Raw genomic sequence first — 21,852 nt, 5'->3', positions numbered from 1 at the left:
CCACAATTCCCGTGGCTGGCATCTTCCTCCTGGGCACCAGCAGTGCAGGGGACAAGTTGGCTGCCTTTGTCTCCATTTGGGGGCCATCCTTCCTCCAGAAGCCTGATCCACCAGAATGGAACTCGCTCAGGTCCCCACAAAAACCACAGGACAGCTGTGGTAGAGACACCCATCAAGGAGGACGCATGCATTTCTCCGCCTTCCCCAGGAACTGAAGGTTCCCCCCTCAACACTGGCATTTGGATGTGCTTGAACCAGGAATGACAGGCATAGGTGAGAACCAGGCCTTCTTTGTGGCTCCAGGTCACTAGGACTCAGTATGACCTCAGAGCAGCCCTGGACACTCTCAGGGCCCCTGTTCCACCTGCAGAATTGGGGAGCACACCCCCACAGGGGCTGTGATGGGCTGAGAAGGTGGTGTCACCAGCTTCGGGGCACAGAGCCGGAGTTCAGGCACGTTCTCTCCACTGGCCGGGAGGTCACACGTGGAAGAGGAAGCATTAACGAGAGGCAGCTACAGGAGAGTGAAAAAGAACCGCATCTGAATCCTCTCTTGGTCACAGGCAGACAATCTGGGTGGAGACGCTGGCTTGACCCCTCTAGGCAAGTGGCACAAATTCTCAGAGATCCACTGAATCTGTAACAGGCAAGACCTCGCGACCATTAGGAACTGTCAGGTGCCAGGGTCCACCCTCAGTACGTCCATGAACCACACACAGGGCATTACAGAACTGGGGATACATATCCACACTCCCAGGCAGCCAAAAGTTTGTGGGGATGGGTGCCTGGGACTCAGGCGGCCCGTGCAAAGAGAGTCACAGTGTTACTGATCCCTGAACGTGGGCCCATTAACAGTGGCAGCTCCATGCCCGGTTCAGAAAGCCAAAGGCCCAGAGGAAGGGAAGGGGTTCAGTCCCCAGAAGAACAAGAGGATGAACCTCCCACAGGAGGAGGGTCCTGGCCCACATCCACACTCCAGAGCCAAGCCAGTGCTGGACAAGGGACCAGGCAATAAAAAGAGGATTCTTCCAGGTCAGCAGAAGCGGCTGCAGGGCTGTGAGCTGTGCATGGGGTGGGGAAGAAGGAGGGCAAAGAGGAAACAGGCACTCCCCAGATGAGCTGTTCCTAATTTGTGAAAGACATGATAATGGAGATGTGTCAGGATGCTCACATCCACATTACCATACCAAAATAACAACAACTCACTTGAGAAAGGAATGCATGACCATAGGAAACCAGAGCAGCGGCAAACTGGTTAAATAAAGCATGACATTTCCACCACTAGAATAATGACAGATATAATTAGATTGACTTCTTGTAGCGAGCAGTTGAATTGAAGCAATTTCATAGCATTTAACCTAATACTTTAAGCACTTTTCGTGTATCAATTAACTTAATTCTCACAGCAAGTTTTATGAAGTATGGTGGGCAGAATAATAGCCCCTGCCTTCCAAAACCAGAGAGGTTCACGTTGTCAGGGCTGAGGACAGTGACTGCAGCCATGAAACTAAAAGACACTTGCTCCTTGGAAGAAAAGCTATGACAAGAGCCTACCGTGGTTTGAAGGTTCACAGTCATCTGGACGTTAAGGCTCTGTTGGAAGAGTCTCGCTGCCAGGGCTCCACTATTCCTGCCTCCTGGAATGGTGTAAACAATGATTCACACCATGGTAGGCTATTGACTGGAATTAAAAAACAGAGGCATCACTTTGCTGACAAAGATCCATACAGTCAAAGCTATGGTTTTCCCAGTAGTCATAGCATAGATGTGAGCGTTGGACCATAAAGAAAGCTGAGTGCCGAAGAATTGATGCTTTCAAACTGTGCTGCTGGAGAAGACTCTTGAGAGTCCCTTGGACAGCAAGGAGATCAAACCTGTCAATCCAAAAGGAAATCAACCCTGAATACTCATTGGAAGGACTGATGCTGAAGCTGAAGCTCCAGTACTTTGGCCACCTGATGTGAAGAGCTGACTCACTGGAAAAGACCCTGATGCTGGCAAAGACTGAAGGCAAAAGGAGAAGGGAGCAGCAGCGGATGAGACGGTTAGATAGCATCACCGATTCAACAGACATGAATCTGATCAAACTTCAGGAGATAGTGAAGAATGGGGAATCCTAGAACAGGGAAGCCTGGAGTGCTGCACTCCATGAGGTCCCAAAGAGTCAGACATGACTTATCAACTGAACAATAACAAAATACAGATGTTCAGTTCAGTTCAGTTCACTCAGTCATGTCCAACTCTTTGCGACCCCATGAATCGCAGCACACCAGGCCTCCCTGTCCATCACCAACTCCTGGAGTTCACTCAGACTCAGGTCCATCGAGTCAGTGATGCCATCCAGCCATCCCATCTTCTGTCGTCCCCTTCTCCTCCTGCCCCCAATCCCTCCCAGCATCGGAGTCTTTTCCAATGAGTCAACTCTTTGCATGAGGTGGCCAAAGTACTGGAGTTTCAGCTTTAGCATCATTCCTTCCAAAGAAATCCCAGGGCTAAATATGGATGTTACCTCCTATGATAAAGGGAACTTTACAGATGTGATTCAGGTTAAGTGCCTTGTGCCTTGAGGTAGGGAGTATTCCAGATTATTAGGAGGACAGGGAGCTAATCTAATCATCAAAGATCAAAGAAACTTTCCCTGCTGGGATCAGAGAGATGAGAAAGAACAAGAAGAAGAATAGATTGGAAGCGTGAAAGCGACTGGACCCACCACTGCCGGGTCTCACCATGGGGAAGGAGGTCACCAGCAAAGGAGCGTGGGCAGCTTCTGAAAAGAGTGCTTTTTAGATGTGCCGGTGCATCTGACAGCCAGTAAGACAACAGGGGATCTCAGTCCTACAACCACAAGGACTGGATTCTGCCACAGTCAACAAGAGTAAGGAAATGCATCCTCCTCTACAGCCTCCAGAAAGGAGCACAACCTGTACACACCTTAATCTCAGCCCAGTGAGACCTGCGTCAGACTTCTGAGCTATACTGAATGCATGACAATAAATCTGTGTTGCATTTGTTACGGCAGCCATAGAAAACTAATACAATGCATTCACAGCCATGAATGCAGATGAGCAGATGAATCATGGCACCTCAGGCCACACAGCCAGCAAGTGGAGAGCCAGGACTGGAGGGTGGCAGACAGGCTCCAGAGACCTCTGGCCTCCTCGACCCTACTCTACAGTCTCATGGGAGAATGATTCAAATCAAGTTCCCAAAAAGCAATGCATTTTGGACTTAGTCTTATCTGAAGTTTGTTTTGTTGTTCTTTTTTAATATATATAGTTATTACTTTAAAAGACTGAAATTGAGAAAAAGAATACTGATACAAAACAGCACAATTGCAACTTGCCTCAGGAAAACGAAGGGGGAGATTCTGTCTTGCCTCTACCTGGAAGATGGTAATAAAATGTGCCCAGGGAGACCAGGCCCAGTGTCCTTCAGAAAATCACCCACCGTGCAGTCAAGTTAAAATAACAGAGAAGTGTTCACAGCAGTGGATAAAAAGCAGCTTCCCAAGAGGACACCTCTTGTTCCAGCAGCTGGACCTGCCTCCTGGGCCATGTCCCCCTACTCCTGCATGCGTGCTCAGTCACTCAGTGTGTCTGACTCTTTGCAACCTCATGGACTATAGCCCACCAAGCTCCTCTGTCCATGGAAAGTTCCAGGCAAGAATAATGGAGTGGGTTGCCACTTCCTCCTCCAGGGGATCTTTCTGGACCAGGGATCGAACTTGCATCTCCTGTATCTCCTGCATTGGCAGACAGATTCTTTACCACTGAACCACCTGGGAAGCCTCCCCACCACCCTTAGACCTCCACAAAGTGCAGAATTCAGGCCTGGCACAGCTGGGACAGTCCTGGACCCTGGCGCTGTGCATCCTGATTGCAAAGACCTGAATATTTTGAACATCACCCCCAGAGAGACTGAGAGAAAGGTAAAAAACACTGGTTCTGGCACAGAGGTGGCCTCCTTCCTGAAAGGAAGGAAAAGCTTCCAGTCTTCAGGGCCTCAGAGGGTCTGAGAAGTATAAGGAAAACCCACAGACCCTTTGATTTGGCCCTGAGCCTGACTTTGTCATCGCCTATAAGCACGTGGCCTTGGGGATGCCGTTTCACTTCTCCAAATCTCAGTGTCCCCCATGGCAAAATGCAGACCCCAAGGAGGCTGCCTGCTGTGCAGTTCAAAGTGGAGATCCTATGGATTCAACCCCTACACGACAAGAACCACCGTGATGGATGGTATGTGCCAAGGACACACGGGCACCTCAGGACACGGCTTTGGGAAGTGGGGTAATTGCAAAAACAAAAGCAAACCAAAGGCAAGCTTCACAAAGCAGCACACCCAGGGACTCAGGGCTCTAGAAGACACCCCCCTCCCTTGGCTCAGCTGCAAGCATCCTTGTCCACCTGTGTCCCTTCTTCCGTCTCCTCTGTCCATGAACTATGGTTCATCTCCATTCCCAACTCAGAATTCAGAGTTACAGAGCTGGAGGGCAGGGCTCCAGCCCAGCCTCTGCAGTGGGAGACCTAACACATGTTGGTTAAAGAGAAGGAAGGTGGGAGAGCATCTGGAACACATCCAGCTCTTTGCTTTTCAATAACCACAAAGCTTTGGCACAGACAAAGATGAAACAAGAAGACCCCCTGGTCCCTAGAGTCCAATCTAACCTCACCAGGAGAGGAATCACACACCAGAAAAGAGAAGGAAGGGGCTTCTAAGATATCACGCAGCCCCAAATCACTCAATCCCATCTGGCCTCAGTTTGCTCATCTATCAAATGGGCACGATGTCTGCCCTGTGCACCTCACCAGCAGGGAAGGGCTGCTCCAGAGAGACTCATCTGAGAATAATGTTTGTGAACTGTCAAGTGTGCCCTACCACACGATGACAGCACCCGCTAACAGAGACCACATACCTGCAGAATGCAGCCCCCAAGACAAAGTCACAAAAGTGCAATCAACCCAAGGTGTTGCCCATTTGCACAAACAGCCTGCAATTTTCATTCATTCCCAGGGAGGCTTCCATCTTTCTCAGTTTTGCAGCCCTGAGAACAAATGGGTTTTGCTTTTTAAAGGTGTCATTTTTTTCTTTAAACACATTTTAAGAAATATCAGGTCCCCAAAGGAATCATACATTTAACCTCTGTGTAATCTGTATCGCTGGGAGCTTTCAAACATATACTTTTTTGGAGCCACAGGATGGAACCACAGGGTAAAACCTTTCCTTCCCATCACAAGTCTCTCAAAACTCTAGGGGCATCTCTCGTTTTCATCTTGAACAGCTGCCCTTGAGGAGCAGGCAAGGGATACGGATGTTTGAAATGAAGAAGGCTCATCTCTGGCCAAGAAGAAATATAATGCGATTCAGGCTTCTTCTCTCCAGGATGGGAACTCCTCGGGCGGGGCGGGGCTTGAAGCCACGCACAGTCACTTTTTTTTCCCCCTGGAAAGCACCAAGGTTTTCAACTTGGCTCACATCTGCCAAGTTGGCACTCACATCTCAGTGGCAGCTGGTAAACCAAGGGTGATACCATTTCTACAGTGATGTGACGACATCACTCCAAAACACCGGAGAGAACACCACCACCCGCCACCAGCCCTGTGCAGGGGCACACTCCTCCTCTGGCTCTGCTCTGGTCAATGTCCCAGTGAGGTTTCCTGAGTTGGCTACAAAGCCATGGATTTCCAGGGACCTCAGCCAAGAGTGAAAGAGTGGAAGATGCAGGATAAGAACCAAGAATGGAAGAGTCAAGACAGACTGGGGTTCTTTATCATCCATCTCCAAATGGGCTATGAACCAGACAGAATGGGGGAAAGGTCATGGTTTGGGGTGACAGAAACGCCTGGGTTCAAACCCCAGTTCCGTCACTTTCCCAATGAGTAACACCAGAAGTGTCTTCTCTGGCCTTCAAGGTTGCAACCCTAGTTAACAACAGCAACCTGGTCTGACGCTCAAAAAGATTACATGAGATGATGTGGCTGAGCGTCTCAAGACCTGCACTTGAGACATGTCAGCTGCCTTGTCCCTGCTGTCACTGCGCTCACAGTGTCCTTGGAGAAGACAAGTGGGTGTCTGTAACAAAGCGACTGAACCGGGTACCTGAAGATTACCACCTGGCCGGTGATGCCGACACCAGGCGCATGAGGTTTAGCAACTTCAGTCTGGACTTGAAGGCGGGGATGGGGAGGAGGACAATAGTGGTCATCTCCTGATTTTTTTGTGTGTGCAAAACCTACCCAAGGGGCATGCATGAATGTACACGGGGCAAGGCTTAGCTGGCCCTGCTCGTCTGGATCATCCAAGCAAAGGTAACCAAGGTATTTAAGGAGGAAGAGGCTCTTTGGTGGGGCAGGTGGCCTGCAGGGGTGGGAGCTAAGCCAGGTCACAAAGAAGGGTATGTTCCCAGGCAAGGCTGTGGTACAAAGACCCGCTCCGGCTCCCTTCAGGGTGAGGTCCTCCTGGAAAGGCATCAAGCCACCCAGTCACCCAGAAGCTGGAGAGGAGGCAGCCTTGCCCTGCAGTCTGCAGGCAGGCAAACAGCGCTCACCTCACTCCCTTGTGTGGTTTTGAGGATGGATACCCATGGAGGAGGGCAGTAATGCCACCAGGACCACAGCTGGGGGACCTGGCCTGTGCCACAGGCTGGGACGAGCCACTGAAGCAATAGCGCGCCAAATTCAGAGCGCGGCCAGCATTAGGGCAGCATAGGAAGTGAGAGCCACACCCAGCGGCCCAGCCTTCCTCCTTTCTGAGAAAGACCATCAAAGCAGAACGAAAGCCGCTGGCAGGGTGGGGAGCTCGGAGCCACGGAGGAGAGCTCCCACCTGGGCCAGGCAGGGCTTCGGTCCTGCTGGAGAGGGCCGTGTCCTCTCCGTGCTTATTCCAAGACTCCTCCCTCAGACCCGTACCCCTCTGCCTTCCCTTGGCCATCTGGACTCCGCTGATAAAACCCTGCTTCCTGGGTCCAATGTTCCCACTGACACCTTTTAGAATCATCTGGTCCCAGGCAGTTGTCACAGCTCGTGTCAAATTCACCTGAACCAGCATGATCGCGAGAACCGAGATTGTTGGAGCACGCACCGCCTGCTGGGCAGTGTCCGGCGCTCCCTGTGGACAACCTGACCTCAGTCAATGCTCACAGTGACTCTTTGGGGCAAGTACTATGCTCTCCCAATTGACAGGGAAGAAGAACACTGAGGTTCTCTGAGGTTCAGAAACCCGCTCCGGCCATGCACCCAAAGTGCACGTCACTGGGCTGTACCCACGTGACCTTCCCCTGCTCTGAGCACCAGAGCCCTCGGTTAAGGGAGACCCCGACGCTGCGAGGCCTCAGACAAGACCCTCCACCTCTCTCTGAAGCAGCCCTTCCTCCTCTGAAACAGGAGACCATCACAGCACCTGCGCCGCACCCTGGCTGCCTCAGTGCCGATGAATGAAGACACCCACAGCACCCGGCAGACGCTAAAAATGGCGCCTCTTCAGTGAGTGTGCAGGCGAGAGGAGAGACAGACAGACATACACACAGACAGACAGACGGACAGGCAAGCAGACTGAGCTGACCTCTCGAAAAAGGCAAACGAGTTAAACTTCAGAAAGGAATCCTGCGTGCATGCTCAGTCGTGTCCGACTCTTTGCAACCCCATGGTCTGTAGCCCACCAAGCTCCTCTGGTCATGGAATTTCCCAGGCAAGAATACTGGAGTCGGCTGCCATTTCTTACTCTAGGGGGTCTTCCCAACCATCTGCATCTCCTGCCTCAGCAGGCAGATGGATTCATTACCACTGCACCGCCTGAGAGGCCCCTCAGAAAAGAATAGCAACCCACAGGCACCCGAAGACACCTGACGCCTGTGGAACCAGTTAGCACACAGATTATGCGGTTTCCTTCCTTCCCAAGAGAAGAATGACCAACATAGAAGAGAAAATTCAGGAAGACGTGGTTGGATTGCATATTCCAGCATCTGGGTGCATCAATGAAGATAAAACAAAACCCAAAACTATCCAATGTTATTTTTACCCAACCCCACCCAAAGCCAAGGCAACCAGGGTGCAGAATGCCTAAACAGTGAAAAATCCTGTCCCAGAGCCAGGTTTTCTGATAAACTGCTGACAAGGAAACATCTGGAAGGAGCCTCTCAACCTCCCCGGCACCTTGAGGTGGATCTATATACCCTAAAGAATGAAGTCAGCCCTGTTTGAAAGCTGTGGAGGGGACCTACAAACACATTGCAGAGATAAGGGAGGCGGGGCTGCATGAAGGAGGCAGTCAGGACCCACCAAGAGTCCAGACCTTCCTGGAGAGGAGGAAGCACAGAGGTGAGGGGCCAAGTGGCCTGGGGCACCCCCACCCCATACCCCCACCAGCCTGGTGGCTTCATGCAGATGAAGATGGAGCTGTCTTGTTTACTGCCCTTTGCCAAGATGGGTACCTGGGAAAAGCATGTCTCCAATAAATTTCTGTTAAATAAATGAATAAACAAGATCCTGGCCCCTAACAGCTACCCAGTTGGTAAAGAATCTGCCTATCATGCAGGAAACCTAGGTTTGATCCCTGGGTGGAGAAGAACTCTTGAAGAAAGGAATGGCAACCCACTCCAGTACTCTTGCCTGGAGAATTCCATGGACAGAGGAACCTGGCAGGCTACGGTCCATGGGGTCACAAAGAGTTGGACACGACCGAGCAACTAACTCACTTTCGTATTCTTCACTGCCAGCCAGGGAAATGCCCCATGAGATGAAGGCTGCTCCATCCCTTGGCAAATACGAAGGACACAGTCTCGGTTGCATTCAGCAGACAGCCAAAACTAAGCAAAGGAGACCCACTAAAATGCCATGAAATGCATGTCATGCCCCGTTGTGGAGGAATCTGAGTCTGGTGACTTCAAATGCTGACTTGAGGAAAACAAACAGCTCCAGGGCACTGTGGCCAACAGAGCTCGAGCCTGGCCCAGACTTAGAGAGACCAGGCAAGGGTGGCTGAGTCACTCGTCTGGAGAGCGGAGGAGGCAACATTTGCTCCCGGCCCTGACTGTCTCTTACTCGGCTCTAGGAAGCACGGTCAGATCCAGAGGAAGCAGAAAGCAAGTGAAAACAGAGCCCCAGCAGGCTCAAGGTGACCACACGCTGGGCAGGGGTCACAGGGTCTGCCCCCCGCCAAGCCCAGAAAGACCTCTTAGCCTGACAACATCAGCTCCTCATGTGCCTCCCATGCCCCACTCACCCCCACACATAGAGCCTCTGGCCCTACTGGAGAGCTATCTGCACGAGACTGTGGTCACAGGGCTGGTGTCTCTCTTAGGAAAGCAGGGGGCTTTCCTGCTTTCCTGGGCACTCCTATGAGTGCCCAGCACACAAAAGGCACTTAAGAAAAATTAGTGACACTGAGTCACAGGATGGATCAAGTCCCATCTGTCACATGGGAAAAACAAGTATCACCTCCAAGGCTGATGAAAAGGTAAAATAATCCAGGAAAAGAACTTTTAACTTGGGTCCTGGTTGGTATCATAAATACATCCTTAATTCCTGACAACCTTTATGGTTGGTCAACACAAAGAAAAATTCAATTCAGTTCAGTTCAGTTCAGTCACTCAGTCGTGTCCAACTCTTTGTGACCCCATGGACTGCAGCACGTCAAGCCTCCCTGTCCATCACCAACTCCCGGAGCTTACTCAAACTCATGTCCATCGAGTCAGTGATGCCATCCAACCATCTCATCCTCTGTCATCCCCTTCTTCTCCTGGCTTCAATCTTGCCCAGCATCAGGATCTTTTCAGATGAGTCAGTTCTTTGCATCAGGTGGCCAAAGTATTGGAGTGTCAGCTTCAGCATCAGTCCCTCCAATGAATATTCAGGACTGATTTCCTCTAGGATGGAAAAGGGACTCTCAAGAGTCTTCTCCAACACCACAGTAAAATTAAGTATGGAGATAACTTAGCACAATACCCTCGCATGCATGAGGGGTAAACAAACATATATACATGTGTTTGTGTGCGCACGTGCGTGTGGTATATATGTGCATGTACGCACATTCTTATCAAGACAGAATTGTGTGTATGTGGTTGTTTTTAACTGATAATGGGAGAAGTGCCTAAGATGCAGCTAGCGGAGCTCTACTCCGTACTCACCAGGGAAACTGACCCCAAACATCGCATCTGCACAGAGTTAATAGGAATCCACTGACCTGCCTGCAGAAGGCTAGGACTCCACCACTTCTATGGGAGTTTGATGAAGCTGCTGCTAGGAGAGAAGTGAACAGGGCTGACTGCCTTCAGGATTCACCTTTGAAGTCGTGCAAACAGGATGGAAAAAAAACTCACACAACAAAAGTGTTTTTACATGCCCTACACTGTTCGTGAAAGAAAGATAGAGCTAAGTTATGTCCAACTCTTGCAACCCCATGGACTGTAGCTCACCAGGCTCCTCTGTCCATGGGATTCTTCAGGCAAGCATACTGGAGTGGGTTGCCATTTCCTTCTCCAGGAGATCTTCCCAACCCAGGAATCAAACCCAGATCTCCCGCAGTGCAGGCAGATTCTTTACTGACTGAGCTACGCAGGAAGCCCCACTGTTCATGACCACCTGAGAAAATCCATCTTGAACTGCTCCTCTGTCTTTCCTTCATGCCTTCATCCATCCCTTGGCCAGAAGAGGGGTAGAGAAGGAGGAGGATACTCAATTCAGTGCACACCTGTGAGGGGTGGGAGGAGCTGACACCTGGCCTGAGCTGCTCACCTGAACCCCCACATTGCAGCCTGAAGTCTCTGCACCCGAGTGGCTGGACCCCCAATTGCCGCCAACGCTGGAATTTCGGGAGGCGGGCTGTGAGTACACACCGACCCCAGCAATAATGCAGGCTCTGCTCCTCACGCCCCCTCCCATCCACAGCGCAGGCCTTCTGTGGGGGTGTTCTCGGGAATCTGGGGCCCATTCAACAGAGGAAGCCCCGGGATGTGGCAGGAGGAGGAAATGGGGCACAGTGGCCCTGCCAAGGTTTCCAGAGGAAATGAGTAACCCGTTGTTAGGCAGTTACACATCGCCAAGCGAGGAAGTGGCATTGTCTGGGGACCAGCCGAGGGCCTTACATAACAGGCAAACCTCCCCCCTCCCTTGCATTCTGGCCATGGCCGTATTTGGGGATTGGCAAAAGCATTTGATGAGCACCTCTACCCTGTGTAAACACTGGCTTTATTAGGGTGGCGGAGAGAGGTCTGGACCGGAGTCCTGCTTGGCTCGGTGCTAGGAGTGAAACTGACTCAGTCTCAACAGCCTCGTTCCAACAACTCACATCCGCTGAGCGCCCATGCAGACCCGGTGGGTAAGTCTGGGCTCGGGGACCCAGGCTGCCAATCTCCTCCTCCACCAGCTAGCAGTGATGTGATTTCGACAAGTTGCTCAACTGCTCTGTGTGTATCTCAGTCGCCTGGAGCAGGGAAATCCTTGCACCTGAATCCCAGGACTGCTGAGGTTGAACTGGGATCAAATGCACTCAGTGCTCAGAATGATGCATCACACAAAACAAGCTTTAGATATTGGTCCGAGTGGGGTCCTGGGGATAAAGGTCATGCAGCCCCCACCTCTGAGGACATATAATAAAATACAAAGTAAAATGAAGGGTCTTAGGGTCTGTGGCAGACTGGACAGGGTCTAGTGGTTGCACATGGAGAAAGAGAAGGGTCACTTCCCTTGGGCACCTTGGAAAAGAAACGATCAAGGACCTTTATGAAGCAGCCAGCAGAGGAGGGAGGCAGAGAAATAAACTCTAAGTTCTTGCTGGAGACATCGCAAGAAGAGAGGAGCATTTAACAAAATCTCAAAATTCACTCCAATTCTACTGGCAGTTGGTCATGATCATGATGCCATGATTGAAGTGGACAGAAAATGCCCAAAGGGAGTCAGTTATCCAGGGACTCTGTAAATCCACCCACTTCTTGGTATGTACACAGTACACGTCCTGGAGAATGGAGAGACCCACGATGCCATTTGGGCACATTCACTGTGCTGTTTCCTACTCACCACCACCCCTTCAGGGAGATCCCATCTCACATACATACACAAATACACGAGCATGCACACACACACACACACACACACACAGCCTTTACTTTGAAAGATGAGGAAATCGAGGCACATGAAGTTTAAGTTAAGCTTAAAGGTTCAGAATTCAAATCCAGGTTTGTTTTACTCTCCACTAAAGGGATTTTTTTTTTCCTCCTCTGCTGGTTGGTTAAATTATTATTATTATCGCTATTCTGTTTAGAGTTCCTTTTTTAGTGAGACATAAATGACATATATTAGTCAAAGTTATATCAGCTTCAAATAATGATTTGCTAAGTACAAATATTGTTAAATGATCACAGTACGTCTAGTCAGAATCTGCTGGCACACATAATAACTAGTATTCTTACAAATAGTCACAGGACTTCCCTGGTGGTCCAGTGGTGAAGAATCCGTCTGCCAAGGCAGGGGACGTGGGCTCAATCCCTGGTTCGGGAAGATTCCACATGGAGCAGGGCAACTAAGCCTGTGTGCCACAAAGACTGAGCCTACGTGCCCAAACTACTGCAGCCCGTGTGCCTAGAGCCCATGCTCTGAAACAAGAGAAGCCACCGCAATGAGAACCCTGTGCACTGCAACTAGGGTAGACCCGGCTCGCCGCAGCTAGAGAAAGCACGTGTGCAGCAACAAAGACCCAGCACAGCCAAAATAAATAACCACAAACGTAGAGAAAGGTTGGGAGGAGAGTGCAGATCCTTCTTCTTTACACAGGGAGCAAGTGACTGTCTGACACCCCATCATCCCAGAACATTTCAGTGTATATTTATTTCCTGAAGCCAGGACATTCTCCCCAGAACCATGTTCCCCCAGCAAAATCGGGAAGCTGACACTGATACGTAACTAACATCCAGTTCTCATACCCGATTCAAATGTCACCAACTGTCTCCAATCAAGTGTTACATCTAGTTGTCACATCTCTTCAGTCTCCTTCAATCTGGAACTCTTCCTCTGTCTTTCCCTAACTCGCACGACCTTGATACTTGACACATAAGACATGTCTTTAGTTTGAAGCACATCCCCCACATGCATGGCATCACCAACTCAACGGACATGAGTTTGAGCAAAGTCCAGGAGATGGTGAAGGTCAGGGAAGCCTGGCGTGCTGCAGTCCATGGGGTCGCAAAGAGTTGGACACGTCTGAGCGACTGAACAACAACAATGTCCCTCTACTTAAGTTTATCAGATGTTTCCCCTGATTATATTCATGATCTGTATCTTCTTTTTTTTTTTTTTTTTGCATAATTGCAAAGTAAGAGTTGGAAGGAAGATTTCCTGGATGAAAGTAAATCCTCTAAGTTGACTATGATCCTGATGACAACCTTCATCCCATCATTTTTCACTGGTTGGGGGGAAAACAGTGGAGAGTAGTCTAAGACTCAGGAAGGAATGGATGGTCTGCAGTCTGGAGATGGACGCTGGTTTCCATACAGCCGAGGAGATGCTGGCATCATTCACTCATGCCAGCTTTGCTTACAAATAAAAAAGAAAGAAAGAAAAAAAGAGAGAGAAACCTCAGAGTTCAGCTTAAAAAGATCTTTCAGACGGTGCCAGGTTGCTCCCTTTCCGAGCCCCCGCCTCTGTTGCAAAGTACAATACGTATGTTTATCTTGCTTCTAAGAAGGGGGATATTAAAATACTTGAGGATTTCCCCTCCTCGCCCTGGCATGCTGACTCCCAGTGGCTGCACGGCCACATATAATGAAGTGTAAGAGCAACAGCCAATTATGGCCTTCGCAAACACAGGGACCTTTCCTGAGGTTGGAAGTCGCATCACTTGAAAGGCTGACTTTCTTCAAACTTCCAGGAACTGAGTGGCCCAGAGCCCGTCTATTTAAAGGTCAACCCAGCCCTGCTGTATTTGGAGGGCTGCCGCCAACACGAGCTTATTCTCGGCCCCTCTCCGCAGCCACCGCAGTGGGCCGTGAGCAGCACTGGGTTCCTTTCGAAGGGAGGCGAGGGGCGCCCAAGACAGAGGTCAGAGAGAGGGGGAAAATGAGAAGTGACTCGCCGCCCTCCTGTTTCATGGGGGCAACCTTGGGGGCTAGTGGTTAAGACGGTGAACTCCTCCATGACCGACCTTTGAAAGCAATGACCACATCTCAGAATCAAGCCTCGTTTCCAATTTCCAGGGACAAGGTGATCCCTTTTGTCCCCCTCTTAGCTCAGCTCTCTGGGCCTGAGTGTTGGAGCAGCAGGCGGAGCGCAGGCGGCAGGAGACAACCCCCTAAGATAAGGCGACCAGAGAGACCACCTCACCCACCAGTGACTCACAAAACCTTTAGAAAATGTTTCACCCTTAGCTTGGTGTTAAACTCACACAACACTGCATTTACTTAATCCCACTCCTTGCTAACTAAGGTGGTAAAGAATCCATCTGCAATGCAGGAGACTTGGGTTCAATGCCTGGGTCTGGAAGATCCCCTGGAGAAGGGAATGGTAACCCACTGCAGTATTCTTGCCTGGAGAATCCCATGGACAGAGGAGCCTGGCGGACTACAGTCCACAGCGCTGCAAAGAGTCGGACATAACTGGACGGCTAACACACTGCTTGCCTGCTGTTTACTCGTCCCACTAACTGCAAGAGGACTCGGAGGTGACAGGTATGGAGAAATCACTGCTGACACTGCATCTATAATGTGCACGGGGTCTGAGTGGGTGGTGGGGACAGCTGACCAGCCCGAAGTCACCCAGCTAGTGAGAGACAGGGTCAGAATTCCAACGCCTACCTGTCTGACTCCAGAACACACTCTCCTATTTCATCATTACCCTCCACACACACCCCTTGTGCAGGAAGTCAAGTAGTGCTTTGCTGGAAAGTACTGATCCCACATGCCAGGTACCTGAGGGCTTCAGGGAGGAAGTGGCATTTGAACATTGCCTTCAGTGGGGCTCAGAGAAAAAAGGAAGAGGGGCCCAGGAAGAAAGTACAATGTGAACAAAAGCCTGAATAGACAGATAATAACTGGTTGCCAAGGGTGAAGCCCAGACTATCCAGGGTATCCAGTATTAGGGCATCCAGAGTCCTTTGGGACGCTTTCCTAGTCCTGCGTGCTGAACTTAGACTCTGCCAGTCACTGCACTGTGCCACCCCTCTGGGTCATCCTGATCTTCGTGCCAATGCTGAGAAGTAGAGATTACCAAGGATTAGAGGAGTCTCCACTACTGACTGCCTGGTTACAGGGAGGCAGGGCTTACACCAGACCCAGGGCCATTCATTGGGTACCAAGGCTAATGAGCTATCCACCTGCCTTCTCAAGTTTGATTTTTTTTTTCCCTTTCTGCTGAGGTCATTGTGGACACAGGAAAGGATGCTCTTGGGGAATGAAGAGAGGAAGAGAGAGAAAGGAAATACAGAGGGAGGGAAGGAAGGAGGGAAAACACGCCAGGACTATGATTCAGTGCAGACCTTTCCGAGGGTCTGATTAGCCTGAAAAGACTTTGAAACCCGAACCAACAAAACCAAACACTCAGGGAGCCAAGCCAGAAAGCTTGGGCAGAGAATCTCCAAGACCAAACGTCATCAGAAGGGACTCTGGAAGGGACTTTGCTCCGAGGTCAGGTCTCAGGCTGCACACCCCAGAAACAGAGATGAGGATCCCTGTGTGCGAGCTCGCAGGGGAATGTGCTCGGGAGAAAGGGAGCGAGGGATGCAGGACCCGCAGGCTGGGGGTAGCCTGGACTCCAGCCTCAGCCTGAGCTCACCAGCAGCTCTGGTAGTTAAATGGGACCACAGGGCTCACTCCCACTTCGAAGCAGGGGGGCTGGCCTTTTGTACCCCTGAGTCAGCAGAGACTGGGGGTGGTCGGGGGTGAGCAACTTCCTGGATGAGGCAGCAGATCTCCAGAGAAGCGGACGCCAGACTGTGAACTTGAACAGCTGGGGGGGTGAGTGTGCCGGTCCGGTAAAGGGGGCTCGGGTGGAACATCAACAGCATCTATTACAATTAGTCATAATTTAATGACTGGGAGATGACCAGGAAGGACAACAGGCCCCGTTTTTTTAACATTTCCTGCAGAGTTGGGCTGCCTAAGCCAGAGCATGGGTCAGGGCTGAATCTGCCTTCCAAGTGAGTGTGGAAACATCTGGGAAGTGACAGACACCGAGGGTGAGCACAGCCCCAAGGGAAGACGGCCGGACGGAGACGCGCGTCTGTGGGGCGTGAGACACGAAGGCCGGTTTGAGGTCATCTCTCTTCTCTGCTCCTCCCTCCCAGAGAGGGCCAGCATATGAAGTCAAAGGAAACAGGCCGAGAACACGGACTTAACTCTCCCACCTAAAAAAACCCAGCAGGATTGGTCTATGATAAGCGTGTAGATCTCTGCAAGAGATTATATGATCAGATATTTCCAATGAATTACTGATGGGTTTATGCCTGGCATACAGCTAGAGCTAAATAAAAGCTGAGTGGCTTGTCAGCTGTACAGATTGTAACCTCCACCTCAGGCTTAACGATGACCTCCTGAACTTTTCCCAGAGAGGTGGAAATGAGGTGGAGAGCCTCATTCGTGCATGAGTTTTGCCGACGTCGGATGGTTCTCAGTCGGCCACATCCTGATTTTTTTTTTTTTCTGTTGTCTCCACACTTCCAGCAACAGATGAGAATAAACAAAAGGAGCCCTCACCATACAATGGAATATTATTCAGCCGTGAAAAAGAATTAAGTATTGATATATGCTACAACTTCCAGGGATGAATCTTGGAAAGACTGTGCTAAGGGAAACAAGTTAGTATGTGTCCGTGTGTATGAGGTGGCCAGAAGAGACAAATCCACAGAGCCAGAAGGCGGCAGACGCGTGGTTCCCCAGGATGGGGGCGGGGCTGACTGCTAATGAAGACAATCTTTGGGGGTGATAAAATATTTTATAATGGACTGCAGGGATAGTAGCACAGTTCCCCTAGCATGCTGAAACCTCTTACTGTACACTTTAAATGGGTGACTTGTAGGGTATGTCATTAAAGCTGTTACTTTAAAAAAAAAAAAAAAAGTTCTGCTGTCACAGGAAGGCATGACAATAACACCACCAATGATGGGTTCCATTCACTGTACAGAAATGTTAGTTGGGGGACTTCTCTGGTGGTCCAGTGGCTAAGGCTTTGTGCACCCAATGCAGGGGGTCGGGGTTCAATCCCTGGTCAGGGAACTAGATCCCACATGCTGCAACTAAGGCCACAATTAAGAGCCGGCACAGCTGAATAAATAAATATATATTAAAAAGGAAAGAAAGAAATGTTAGCTGGTGGCCTCTGGAATACAGCGTGTTAGGCCTGAACAAGTCCCCAGACCACACCCTCCCACCCAAAACAGAGAGAAGACACCACCATTGGAAAGCCTTTGGACAAAAGGCTTTCAGAATACGGCTGCCCTTCAACCTCCAAAACACCCTGATCTTCACAATCCAAAGCCACTAAAGAGGGGCCACGCAGCAGCCCGCCAGGAACTCTTATTTTGTCTCCTGCCTCGAGCAATTCCTAAACAGTGGGAGTTAAATATTTATAAAGCAGTCACTGTTTGTTTAATGTTCGATCTGTACTTGCGAAGCACAGTGCAGGGAAATGCTGAAGTGACAGCTGATTATACAACACAGGGAAGCCCTGCGCCAGGGAGCCTGACACTTACCAGGAGTCCTGCCTCACCTTCCAGCCCAGCCCGGCCACCCTCGCCTCCTCCTCAAAGCGCGCCCGCAGGTTGGGGGCGGGGTGGGGGGGTCTCCAGTGTTTAGTCTCCTCTTTCCCAACGCCCGCAGAATAAGACAAAATAGTCCTTTCCTCCAAAAGCCACAGGGCACATGGCTCTTACTGGGATAAAGCAGTTTCAGTGAAAGTGGGGTGCTGCAGGGTCAAGGTCTGCCTTCCATAGACCCCACCACACAGAAAGGGTGGGGGGCTCCAGGCCAGAACAGCAAGATGCACATGGAGACCAGGAACGCCTTCTGAGGCCTCCCCAAGGTCATCCCCCTCGTGCTTGTTCAGGCAGCCCCAACCTACCAGACAACAAAGGTGAATGTTGGCAAGCAACTCCCGGGCCTCACATCCGTTTCAACCTGATGCATCTCGGTTATCCCCACTGCAAAAGATGCTGGAAAGCCCCACCTGCTTCCCAGAGTTACTCCTGAGCTTTAATAAGATGATCCTTTATGGCAGGGGTCCCCAACTTTCGGGATCTAATGCCTGATGATCTGAGATGAAACTGATGTAATAATAACAGAAATAAAGTGCACAATATATGTAATGCATTTGAATCATCCCCAAACCATCCCTCCCACCCTCAGCCCCAGGCCATGGAAAAAACTGTCTTCCGTGAAACCGGTCCCTGGCGCCAAAAAGGTTGGGAACCGCTGCTTTAAGGCATCATTGCTGTGTTGAGCAGGGCGACCACCACCACCTGCTTCCGATTCCTGGCTCAGCCCTCACCTGGCTGTGACCTCGGGCGATTCCGGTCACTGTCCCAGCCTTCTGCAATGGCTAATCAGCATATAAGCACACACCAGACAGAGGGAGGAAATGTTCCTTGTGGAGTACCAAACACTGCCCAAAACACACGTCAGGCACTCTCAGTGTTGCCGGGAAATTGCAGGGTGGGAAGGCAGCCATGAACGTTCCCCAGCTCCGGGACCCCTCAGCCCTCTGGGGCCTAGACATTCGGGAGAGCGGCTGATACGCGGAGATCACATTGCCTGTTACACCGGGGAACGGCTCCAGCAGAGCCTTTAACCCGCCTTGGCCATTCATTCTGGGGATCCCCACCCATCCTGTTTTCCCCAGGTCTGTCCGGCAGTCAAGGCAGAGGGAGGGCCAGCCTGCCACCCTGTCCCTCTGGTGGCAGTGCTGAGCCGGGGGGATACGGGCATACAGGGCTTCTCCCCTGCACGTGAGCCAACTCACTGGGGGATCTCTGATGAAGAGAGTGACGGGGGAGGAAGGAAGCTGAGAGGTGCAGATCGAGCAGGGAAGTGGGCACAGTGGAAGCAAAGACCTGGGGAGCTGAGACTTCGTGGAGAAGAGGGCCCAGAAAAAAGCCACTTGAAGTGAAGCCACTGAAAATAAGGGCCAGATATTTATAGGGCATGTGTGTGTCGTGGGGAGGAACTTTATCTTGAAAACTCAAACTGCCACCATCTGCTTCGGATTCCCGTCTCTACCTCTGACTGCGATCCTGGGCCACTCCTGTTACTTGCCTTACAGCCTGTTTAGGAGGCTATCTTGAAAAAGGAAACAGTTATAAATACAACATATTCTATATTCAAAAATTAATCATTTATCTTTTACACATTGTAAGTGTATACTATATCACTGATAACTAATTCTAAATATAAAATGAGTCTTAAGCTTAAACCTGAAGCTGTCACTTGAAAGTTTGCTCTGAGTGTTAGGTCCCCCAAAACAATGAATCAAATTGACTAGACTTCCCTTTAAAAAAAAAGAATGAATGAATCTTACACTGAGCCTGTTGTAGCAAATTTTCTCACAAAACACAAACTTCTTCACTCCTCATGATTAAAAGAATCATTTGCAAAAGACCTTGCGAGACTTCACTCGTGTTCCTAAGACCTCTTTAAGTTTTTGGATTTTTCAGTCACTTTCTTGTAATTTACCTAGAGTGTCACCATCATTTTTTAATCTCTTCTCCATGGTTAGCTGGCCTGATTCTGCCCGGGTCCCCGAGAACTTCCCCAGAGTAGGACTCAAGTCTCTTCCTGCTTCTCCTCCCCTGAGAGTAGGAGTCTGCAACCTTTTTGGCACCAAGGATGGGTTTCGTGGAAGACAATTTTCTGCAGAAAAACTGGGGAGGTGGGGAGGGGGGATGTTTTGGGGATGATTCAAGTGTATTACCTTTACTGTGCCTTTATTTCTATTATTCTTACCTTAGCTCCGCTTCAGATCATCAGGCATCAGATCCCGGCGGCTGGGAACCCCTGGTGTAGAGCAAGCAGCTGGAGCAAGTGCCCGATATTTGCCCCTTACTTCTGTCTACAGCCCCCCACCCCCACACACTGTGAGGTCCCAGGAGGGCAGGGACTCGTGTCCACTTTCTTGGCCACTCCCCATGGTCACCTGTGGTATTATCAGACTCCGGATCAGTGCCTGGCTCAGAGGAGGCTCGGGGCAAATGCAGGTAACTCAAGAAATCTGCCCACAGCACCTTTGTCTGCATGGGGAAACCCTGCAGTCTGGGCAAGACGTGCAGTTACTGGTCGTGGCCCCCCTCCCTTGGACAGAACCAGTCCTGTCACCCGTCTCTCCCAGTGCCACGTCACCGAACAAGTGGGCAACGTAAAGGACTGACACGTAGGTATTCACTATAGCTGCACATTAACGAGCCAGTCAAGAAACAGTGTCTTTCTTTGGCCCATGGACCAGAGATGCAGATGGTCTTTCTTGCGAAACACATCCTCCTGATTGTACAATTTCTGATTTCCCTTTCTTTAAAGCAGTGCAAAAGTTGAGTCATCAGCCAAACATATGGAATACAGCTTCCTTCGAGTTTTACTATTTTTTCTTCCTTTTTTTTTTTTTTTTTTTTTTGCAGCTGTTCTGCCTCTCAATGATTTGGTGACAAGTTTTTAGCAAATCAACGTTATCCGTGCCTTCCAAAGTGCTCAACCTCGTTTTTCATGAAACAGCTCCGTTCTCATCGGTTTATATAATACATAATTACCGACACAACTCGCTTTGGGCCAGTACATGAGTCAAGGGGTAGTAAAAAGCTGTGAGGGCACACCAGTATCAATAGCTAACATTTAACGGGTATTTACCCTGTGCCAAGAAACACTGTTCTAAGCCTTCACACGTATTAACTCATTTAATGCCATAGTCACCCTGGCAGGCAGGAACTAGTGTTACTCTGATTTTACAGATAAAGCATACCAGCACAGAGAGGTTATTTAACTTGCCCAGGGTCACACAGCTGGTGGGGCAGGACAAAACTCTGAATTGGGAAAATTGGGCTTGTGAGCCTTCAGTGGGCCTGGGGCCTCACTCGGTTTGCAGTGCAGAGGGAATGGGCAGCGAGGAAGCCAAACGGAGGTCACTTAAGGGTTTCTTCTATCCTTGCCCTGGACTGACAGATGTTTACAACGTCTGGCAATCAGTAAATGACTGATTATCTTCAGATGTGGGTGGGCTGGACGTGAGCAGGGAGTTTATGAGTGCATAGTTTTGTGTTATGATGACTTCTGCTTCCCAGTGTAATCTGTCTGCAGGAACACAGATAGGGGGGACCCCTCAATTTCAGTGTGGCTGGAGCAGGAACTGCTAGCGGGAGGAGGGGGACAAGAGAGGAGGCTGGGTTCAGAGTTAAGGGCAGATGTGGCAGGCCAAGGGGTTTGGATCCAACCCTGTCTAGAGGGACTGGCCAGAGAGTGCTCCCAGCCGACGGAAGCGCCTAGCAGATGGGCTGAGAATCAGAGACGCCCCCTAACTGCGGGCATGCAGGCGTGCAGGAGGAAAGAGGCTAGAAACCTGAAAATGGGGTGGGGAGCTTACAGGTGAGGCCTTGGGGGCTTTCTTTCCACTTTCTGACTTTCTCAGGGACCCCCTCAGGGCACCCACACTGCTGGGCTCAGAAAAGCCGACCCTCCACACCTTAAACAGGTAAGGCCTTTTAGAGAATGAAAACCCTGCACAGAGACTCTTCCAGGTGGAGCAGAGACAAGGCGCCCAGTCCCCAGTCTCTCATTTTCATGCCCTTTCCACTGCCCTGGGCCACAGTCTCCAACTGAGCCTGAGTGGTCAGCGGAAGGCCCCCCGCAGCAAGGTCACAAAAGGAAGGCGGAACGCTCAGTCTCCAAGGGCCACCTCCTGAAAC

The 21,852-nt window shown here is 50.4% G+C and overlaps 1 long non-coding RNA gene across 3 annotated transcripts in view; it reads right to left on the bottom strand.

The window, feature by feature from the left end:
• Window positions 1-21,852, bottom strand: part of LOC102402027 — a 183,905-nt gene that overhangs the window by 111,874 nt on the left and 50,179 nt on the right. The window contains exon 1 of one of the 3 annotated variants that reach the window (XR_006640051.1): window positions 1,555-1,576. The exons of the other annotated variants lie outside the window; for them this stretch is intronic. This is a non-coding gene — a long non-coding RNA (uncharacterized LOC102402027). Of the gene's footprint in view, window positions 1-1,554; window positions 1,577-21,852 lie in introns of those variants that run through there. 3 annotated transcript variants of the gene reach the window in all.

Source organism: Bubalus bubalis, chromosome 15 (assembly GCF_019923935.1).
Source record: "Bubalus bubalis isolate 160015118507 breed Murrah chromosome 15, NDDB_SH_1, whole genome shotgun sequence".
Lineage (NCBI taxonomy): Eukaryota > Metazoa > Chordata > Mammalia > Artiodactyla > Bovidae > Bubalus > Bubalus bubalis.
The sequence above is the reverse complement of the archived record's forward strand: the minus strand, read 5'-3'. Positions and strand labels throughout refer to the sequence as shown.